Consider the following 9,713-nt stretch of genomic DNA (forward strand, 5'->3'; position numbering starts at 1 on the left):
TTATATAATCACAATCCAATTAATTTGAAAATAAGAAAATGATTGATATGAAAAATGAAGAAAATGAGGCTTGAAAAATAATTTTATTCATAGGTAGTTGCTTTATTATATTTAATAAAATATAAATTCACATATCATGTTATTATGCAATTATAATAAGTTAATAAAATTATAAAGTATTTTTGAATAAACTGTATGTATTTATCGAGCTTATCTTTCCGTACAATAGGATTGGAGACAGGAAAAGCAGATAGGGGAGCTGCCCAGAGAATGCGGTCAGGGGAAGTTGGGTTACCCAAAATGCCCATGTGAAGGTTGATTGTACTGGGCTGTATAAACCGAACCGGAAAATCGCACCAAATCAAAAAGTCAAGATTAAAAAATTCGACTAGGTTTGGTTTAATTTGGTTTGGTATTGAGTAAAAAAAATTCGAACCAAACCGACATATAAATATATAATTTTTATATATACTTTTAAGATTTTATATAGAATTTTCTTTAAAAAATATCTAGAAATATTTGGGATTCTCTTATGGGATGTAATATTTAATAGAATATGAAGTGTTCCATTTTTATTAACTTTAAATAATGTATTGTATGATCACTTTCTTATCAAGTGTTATTGAAATGCGTCAATCTTTTTGTCCTTCCATATTCATATGTCAAGAACTATTAAATTCTTATATCTTTTTCGAATTTGAAGTGATATTTCGATAATTAAAAATTAAATAGAACATATCATTATTTAGGCATCATATTGATTTTTATATTTACTTATTAAATCCGGTTAACCTTGAAATTGTACATCAACGAAAAGTTATTGTCAGATAACTAAAAAATAGATCATGTGCTACTAAGAAAATTCTCCCAAAAGAATATTTTAATAGATCATATGTTCGTTAATTTTTTTTAATTTTTATTAAACATATATTTACTTATAAAAAATTTAATAAAGTAAGATTGACATATTATTCATGTGATAAAAAAAACTCAAAAAACCTGAAAAATTTGACAAAATCGAACCAATCCAAACTGATAAAATTGGTTTAGTTTGATTTTAATAAAAACCGAACCAATCAGGTCCATGTACACTTCTAACTGTACTAATGAACTTGGTTGGATAAAATGTTACCTGTAGGGGTAATTCCGTAAAATGAATTAAAAGAGTTGGCGGTCAGTTTCAGAAAGTTGGAACTGGGAAGTGGAGAAAATATGGCAACTAAGGGCAGGAGAGAGAAAGTAACTCGTGGGACCGACAATGTGACGTGTCATTCAGTGAGTTGTAGAGCCCATTTTTGCCGGTATTATGCATGCTTCTTTCCAAGTTAATTTTTTTAAAAAAATTCCTAGTTGGTTGGTAGCTAAAGTCTAAAGCTGGAGATTCCTTTAACTTACCGATTTTATGAATAAAAATACAAGTTTTTTTGGGAGATGATTTTTTTTTAATTATATTGTACTATCAAAAGTTATGGCAATACACTGGGGGTTTATTGTATATTGTACTATCAAAAACTTTTAACTCATGTTCAGTGTTTGCAATGGATTCTATAAAAAAACAGGACAAGTGTTTTATATGAACCTCTAATATTTAATCATGACTAGTTAATATATGTAAATAATTTGTCTTAATCGGATTGATAAATTAAAGTGAAAAGATATATCAATTAACTATGGTTAAATGACAATTGACAAAGGTGTCCATGAAAATTGCATTGTTGGTTAGTATAAACATGGTTTGTTCCATTAATATATGTTATGACCTCAAATTTTAGAAAATATAATAAACTGAATCGATTTGATATAAACACTAAGCACGCATTTTTTGTCATAAGTCTGACCACTCCATTCTTACAGTATCACTTTTGGGGACACGCTGTACGCAAGATTATTATATTAGATCACATAATCGAATCAAAGATACTATGATCTTGAATATCAATCATCATTCTAGATAAGCAAGTTATAAGTATTACTAATTATTTATTCCAATTATTGATCCATGAGTAGACAGGTGTTATCAGTTGAGAAAATCATCGGTGCTGGAACAATTTTTCCTATTTTGAAAATATATCAAAGGGCAATAAATGATTTTGTACCACAACAATAACGATCAGTGAAATCTCACTAGTGAGATGTGGGGAGGGTAGTGTGTACGCAGACCTTACCCCTACCATGAGGGAGTAGAGAGGTTGTTTTCGAAAGACTCTCGCCTCAAGAAGACAAAAAGAGACAATATTAGTATCACCAATAGAAACCATAGGAAAAATAACATCATGGAAATGAGAAAGTAGATACAAAGCAAACGCGATAGACACATAGACCCGGCACTATGGTAAACAAAGGAGCAGTAAGACACAACATTGCCACTAGCTGACATCGACAAAATCCTACCAGACTAGCCGCACAAAGGTACGAAGTAAGGGAGACTCAACTACCTCCTAACCTACAACCCTAATACTCGACCTCCACAACTTTCTATCAAGAGTCATGTCCTCGGAAATTTGTAGCCTCATCATATCCTGCCTGATCACCTCTCCCCAATACTTCTTAGGCCGTCCTCTACCTCTTCTCGTGCCCTCCAAAGCCAGCCGCTCACACCTCCTTACCGGAGCATCTGGGCTTCTCCTTTGTACGTGTGTGAACCATCTGAGTTTCGCTTCCCGCATCTTGTCATCAATGGGAGCCACACCCACCTTCTTCCGAATATCTTCATTCATAATCTTATCCATCCTAGTGTGTTCGCACATCCACCTCAACATCCTCCTTTTTGCTACTTTCATCTTCTGGATATGTGAGTTCTTAACATATCAACGCTCAACTTCATACATAATGACCGGTCTAATCACATAGTCTTTAATATAATCAATTCTTTTTTCTATACAGAGAAGCGTCGGATAATGTAGCGTAAGGTTAATGATACCATATCTTGTTTTCACGTTAAGTTTTCCCTCAGCATCGGATAGTTAAGGGATTCATCTAAACTTCCTTTACCGAAACATTATTATATATATATATATATATATATATATATATATATATATATATATATATATATATATATATATATATATATATATATATAAGGTTAAAATTAAATTTTATGTATATATAATAGATATTGAATTCTCTTAATTTTTTTGTGTGTTAAATTTTTTTATTTTTAATTTTGAATCCACTCAGCGTAAAACATGGCTATACCACTGCCCACTCCTTTCTTGAATTTTTATAGTTATTGTCGTATTAGTTATTACTAGTTAGTGACTAGGGTGTTGCGAAAGAACTATGAGAAATCTCACACAGAAATGATTTACCTGTACAATAGATACCTTGTATTAGTATTAACTTTTGGTAATTATGATGATAGAATTCCTATACACATAGTGTATCATGCGTTTAATTGAATTTTTCTGCTCTCATACTATCTTTATTGTAAATATTGTAGCATCAGAGATTCACAAGGGAGTCTGGAACCAAAATGTGGTTCTTTTGGACTCAAAGAACCAAAATGTGTGGGAAAAAAACTTGGTGACTGTTTACCCGGAAAGTCGGATATAGTTGAATTTATAAGTAGTTCTAAGGATATGTGATATAACTTGACATAAATCGTACGTAGAAGTGGAGATGTTTAGATTCTTGGCTATAAAAACGGGATATAAATTATTGAACAAGAAGAGTGAGTATGCTGAGTAAAACAAGCTCAAGAGATGTATTCTTCAATAAATAGAAGTAGCATTTTCTTACAATGTGTGAAGCTCCTTTGTTCTTACAAGGATTCCCCCCTTTATAGTAGATAGATCTTACTTTATTTATAATAAAAATATATAGTGGAGAACCCACGATTAATTGTCTCTTCCTCGATTCCTGCCAAGATTCTCTCCCCTAGTACGGTTGCAACGACTTTTGTCTGCGAGCTCGATACTGGCTCGAGCTCGGTATTGGGTCGAGCCCTCGGCCTTGGTTTGAGTTCGACATTCGAGGTGAGTGTCAATCGGTCTGTACATCTCCGACAACCTTCACGTTGCCTTGCAGTTCGATTTGATCATGGGCTCGATAATGATACCGAGCCGATTTCTCGATCGGTCTTGGAGCACGAGGCTTGTTTGTACTATCCTCGGAACTCGTCTCGAGCTCTCACTTCGACCGCTTACCATTCGAACTCGATCAAACGTACGGAGGCCGAAATCTATTTTGACCGTATACAGATAGTCCCCTCGTTTCTCAGGAAGAATGTGGTGAGAAGCGATATGATTTTCAACGGCTCGATCGGATTATAAGCTGACGTTTTCACTGGACTCGATCATGACGTATGTGATAGTTGTCCCGTTGATTTAGTCTTTCAAAGTATTTAATGCACGCCAGACTGTGGTCGGTCACCGCTGATACTGAACCGCCACGGTATAAACCAATAAATAACCCTTCCATTTATCATTTACCACTTTTACATCTTCAATCTCCCAAATTTTCTTACTCTTTCTGCCCCTATTTCGCCGCTTGTAGAGCCACCTTCATCAGTGTTTGGCACCATCAACCTTTCATCTTCCTTTGCTTTTATTTCTCTTACATCAATGGCAAAAACTTCAAAAATCGTACCTTAGAAGGAGAAAGATTCCTCTTCACGACCGTCTGGCGACAAGGCGCCGGTGGAGCCGCCTCCCCATGAGTATGTTCCTGGCCCGTGTACTCTGAAGATCGATTTTAAGGTTGAAAATCCTTCATCGGTTCCGAGTCGATGTGAGCATGTGTCGATGTACATGTGCTCGATAATAGAGGGTCATCTCGAGGCTGTGAGGAAAGACTACAACTGGGGTCCCGGGGTTGTGTTGCAAATTCCCTCTCCCGAAGAGAGCGTCATCACTCATGTGGAAGGGTTTTTAAGTGTTTATACTTACCCCTTCACGTTGGGTCCCGTCGACCCAGTGATCATTGATTTTTGCAAAACATATTAGGTCACCCTCGGTCAAATTCATCCTTCTCTATGGCGCATAGTAACCTTACTTCGCTTCTTCTCCAACAAGGCCAGGGGGCTGGATTTTACCATAAATCACCTCATACGATTGTATCGGCCTCAAATCTTTCGATGACTAATCAGACTCTATCGTCGGGCATCGAAAGCTTTAATGTCGAGCATCGACGAAGACAAAGATCGGGGTTGGATGAGCTGCTATATTCGGGTGAGGACCCGTGACCTTATCCCGGAAGAGAAGATGTCGTTCCCCGAGGAATGGAATTTCGACCGTAAGTGATTTTCATAAGGCGTTGCTTTTCGTATCTTACTCTGATTCTCTCTGATATCTCCCTCCGATATACAGCTGCCCCTTGGATGCCACAAGCGGTACCCGACCTCGAGGATTGGGTTTGGAAGTTAAGCTTGACTTCCTCTTATGCCGAACGCGCTTGGCGTGATTTGGCGAAAGGTAGATGGGAGGCCAAGAATCACGGTAAGGGTCACTTCTCATGTTTTTCGAAATGTTTTTTATGCTCCATTCGTTACTGACTTCCTTTCATGCAGGCGTAACCAAGGATGCCGTTTTGAGGCCTTCGAGTGGTGAGGAAGGAACCAAGTCCCCGGTCCCAAAATCGGAGAAAGATAAAAAGCGAAAAATTTGTCTCTCGGTCAGAGGACCTCAAGCCCAAAACTCGAAGGGTGAGGAGGAAGGCAATCGCTCTTCCGATGGACTCGGTCCAACGAAGAAGAAGAAGAAGAAGAAGAAGAAGAAGAAGAAGAAGAAGAAGAAGAAGAAGAAGGTGTTTTGGCTTTGGTGGTCCGATCAGCGAAAGCTATCGAGGTCGCCAGACCTTCTGAGTCGATGACGGTTGCACTGGTCGGGGGCGGTTCCGATACCCCGAGTCTCGATCAGAGCGTCCCGAGCGATTCTCTCAGGACCATGATAGTGGGTCATTTGCCTTCTCTTCTGACCTTTTCTGAGGAGGCGTTAAAGGAAGCTCAAGAATTGAAAACCCCCGATATGGGCAGAGGCTCTAGTGTAGGGGATCCTTTTCGGGATTGCTTTACTGGAGTCGGTGATGCCTCCGATATTAGTGACGCTTCTCTTCTCCTAAAAGAGGCCCAACGTTTCATTTCTTGGGTAATGATTTTACTGTGCTTGGTTTCTTCGTTCTTTTCTAAACCTGACTTGTGTTTTTTTTCTCTCTATGTAGGCCATTAGCAAGTTTCGAGCCGACCTCAACCAGTGTGAGGTCGAGCTTTAGAAAGTCTCGGGGGAGAGAGATGCTCTGTGGCTTCTTTGCGGCCAAAATGACGAGGTTATAAGGGACCTTCAAGCAGATTTGGCTAAGGTTCGTGAAAAGGAGGCCGAACTAGATAACCAGGTGAGTCTCGTTCTATTAGAGTATGGGTTTGACCCAACTATGGAAGCTAACCCTTCATTATCTCAGCTACAACAAAAGGTTGAAAATATCGGGTTGCTTCGGGAAGAAGTCGATCAAATCAAGGCCGAATATGATCGGTGGAAGGAGACGATCGACCACCTGACTGCAGAAAAAGAAACAATCTTGGCCATATTATCATCGGCCGATGTTCAGCTTCGAAGCGTCAAGCAAAAAGGTTCGACTCAGGCCAAGAGGATCGAGGAGCTTGAGACAAGGCTTGCTGAGGCCAAGGTGGAGATTGAGTCATCGAAAGTCATGGCGGACAAGTCTATTGTCGTATATCGAGCCGATGCTGAGGCTGCTCAAATGGAGGTAAGAGAGGCAGCGGATACTGCCGACACTCGAGCACATTGGGTTGCCGAACATACTAAGTGTCGATCTCGGAGGGAGACCCTCGAGGAGATACACGCTTGAGGTTTCGATCTTGCTGAAGAGATAAAAAGGGCCAAAGAACTCGAAGCTGAAGCCTTGGCTTCTGATGGCGACGATGATGATGATGATGGTAGCAAGAGCGGGTCAGATAATTGGAGGGGGGGGGGCAGCCCGGTGGAGAAGAGACCGCTCTCGATGATAACCCAGAAGCTTAGCCATTAGCTTCCATGTTGCATTTATTCACGTAAACAATCTTTGTATATTTATACTAATATCTTTTTCTTTTACTGACTTGATTCTGCTTTCTTGCCTTGTGAAGATTTTATTCATGTCTTGCGAATGTTTTCATAAGGATTTAGGCGATTTTATCGAATTCGGCCTTCGTAGCCTTTATGGCCGAGTGAGTGTTTGCTCGAACTCGAAATAAAAGTAGCCCACAGGATTAGTAGTTGAGTTAACGTTTCAAACTCGAAGTAAAATATCATAACCCGTAGGCTTTTTATGATCGAGTGAGTAATTGCTCGAACTCGAAGTAAGATAGCCCTTAGGCTTTAATAATTGAGTGAGTGATTGTTTCAAACTCGAACTCAGAATATCTAAGCCCGTAGGCCTTTTATGATCGAGTGAGTGATTGCTCGAACTCAAAGTAAGATAGCCCTTAGGCTTTAATAATTGAGTGAGTGATTATTTCGAACTCGAACTCAGAATATCTAAGCCCGTAGGCCTTTTATGATCGAGTGAGTGATTGCTCGAACTCGAAGTAAGATAGCCCTTAGGCTTTAATAATTGAGTGAGTGATTGTTTCGAACTCGAACTCAGAATATCTAAGCCCGTAGGCCTTTTATGATCGAGTGAGTGATTGCTCGAACTCGAAGTAAGATAGCCCTTAGGCTTTAATAATTGAGTGAGTGATTGTTTCAAACTCGAACTCAGAATAACTAAGCCCGTAGGCCTTTTATGATCGAGTGAGTCATTGCTCGAACTCGAAGTAAGATAGCCCTTTAAGCCTGTTTGAATCATGAAGTAGGAAGATCTTTTCAAAGTGTGAGATATCTGAAAAAAGAAGTTCTCCTTTATAAATCATTATACATGTGTTTGTATCTTGTGCCAGAGTTTGAACAAAACTACGTGGGCATGGTTCATTTTGACCATTTGGCCCTTACACTTTTCTCTATCGAGACCATGTTCGACATGAGCCTCGGATACTATTAATTTGTCCTCGAGTAGCACATAGTTGTTGTCTCGTTAAAAACCTTGCTGGAAAAACCCATTTGGGATAAAAGCCGAACTTAAGGGAAAAAGAGTACAACGCATGCTTTGAAACCAGAGGTCTTGATGTTTTTTGTCGAATTCCTGCAATGAGTTAGTGTCGAATATACGTATATAGATGATAGAGAAGAGAAAATCATACCTTAACAGTAATATCATTTGAGAAGCGATATGTTCCAATTGTTTGGTAATGGTTTTCCATCCATTGCTCCAAGTTTATAAGACCCTTTTCCGACTATATCGATAACTTTAAAGGGTCCTTCCCAATTTGGGCCGAGCTTCCCTTTATTAGGATATCGAGTGTTGACGGTGACCTTCCTTAGGGCCAAGTCCCCGGTCTTGAAATGGCGGAGGTTGGTTCTTCTGTTGTAGTACCTTTCGATTCGTTATTTTTGTACAGCCATTCGAATCAGTGCCGCTTCTCATTTTTCATCTAATAATTCGAGGCTAGTATTCATTGCCTCGTAGTTCGATTCTTCCGATGTATGTCAGAACCTTGCGCTTGGTTCCCCGACTTCGACCGGAATTAAAGCTTCGGAGCCATACACTAAGGAAAATGGGGTCGCTCCTGTACTGGATTTAGATGTTGTCCAATATGCCCAAAGGACTTCGGGAAAAATTTCTCTCCACTTTCCTTTAGCTTCGTTCAATCTTTCTTTATGTTTGGATGATAATCTTGTTCGTTGATTCGGCCTGTCCGTTCCCGCTAGGATGATATGGTGTGGACAGTATTCTTTTTATTTTATGGTCTTCAAGGAATTTTGTCACTTTACTGCCAATAAATTATTTACCATTGTCGCATGTTATTTCTGCTGGTATTCCTCTCGTAAAACATAATTGGTGTCTCCTGGTCCCAAACATACCGTCAGTGGTCCGCGAACGTCCTTCTGTATAATGTTTCATCTTTAACCAGTGTGAAACGAGCAGCCTTGGTTCGTAGAACCCTCGATTCTTTATTGTTCGATGGGAGTTTTCCGTTCTTTAAGTATTCAATATACTTATTCCTCCAATCCCAGTTTAAGCTCATGGAATTTATTTCGGTATGCCCCTCCTCAATTACAGATCTCGAGAGTTGAATGACAGTCCCCGAGTTGATCTTATCTTCCTCGACCGACGACCCCAAATTTGTGAGTGCGTCGGCCTCACAGATTTGTTCTCGAGGCACATGTTGTAGGGTCCATTCTTTGAAACGGTGTAGAGTTACCTGTAATTTGTCCAAATACCTTTGCATCCTATCTTCTCGAACCTCGAAAGTTTTTCTTACTTGGTTCACCACTAGTAAAGAGTCACATTTGGCTTCAATGACTTCTGCTCCCAGGCTTTTAGCTAGCTCGAGACCTGCAATCATGGATTTCCTAATAATGCCGCATGTGGGAGGTTTCAGTATGATGCCAATCCCGGATCCCTTCACATTTGAAGCACCATCTGTGTAGAGGGTCCAAACCTCCGACGATGTACCCGATTTTAACAAGACTTCATTTTCAACTTCGGGTACGAGAGTTGGCATGAAATTAGCCACGAAGTCCGCTAAAATTTAGAACTTGATGGTCGTACGTGGTTGATATTCGATATCGTACCCACTAAGTTCGACGGCCCATTTGGCCAATCGACCCGATAATTCGGGCTTGTGCAAAATATTACGAAGTGGGTAAGTGGTTAAAACGCATATGGGGTGACATTGA

The sequence above is a fragment of the Nicotiana tabacum genome, chromosome 9 (assembly GCF_000715075.1).
Source record: "Nicotiana tabacum cultivar K326 chromosome 9, ASM71507v2, whole genome shotgun sequence".
In the NCBI taxonomy this organism is placed as follows: Eukaryota; Viridiplantae; Streptophyta; class Magnoliopsida; order Solanales; family Solanaceae; genus Nicotiana; species Nicotiana tabacum.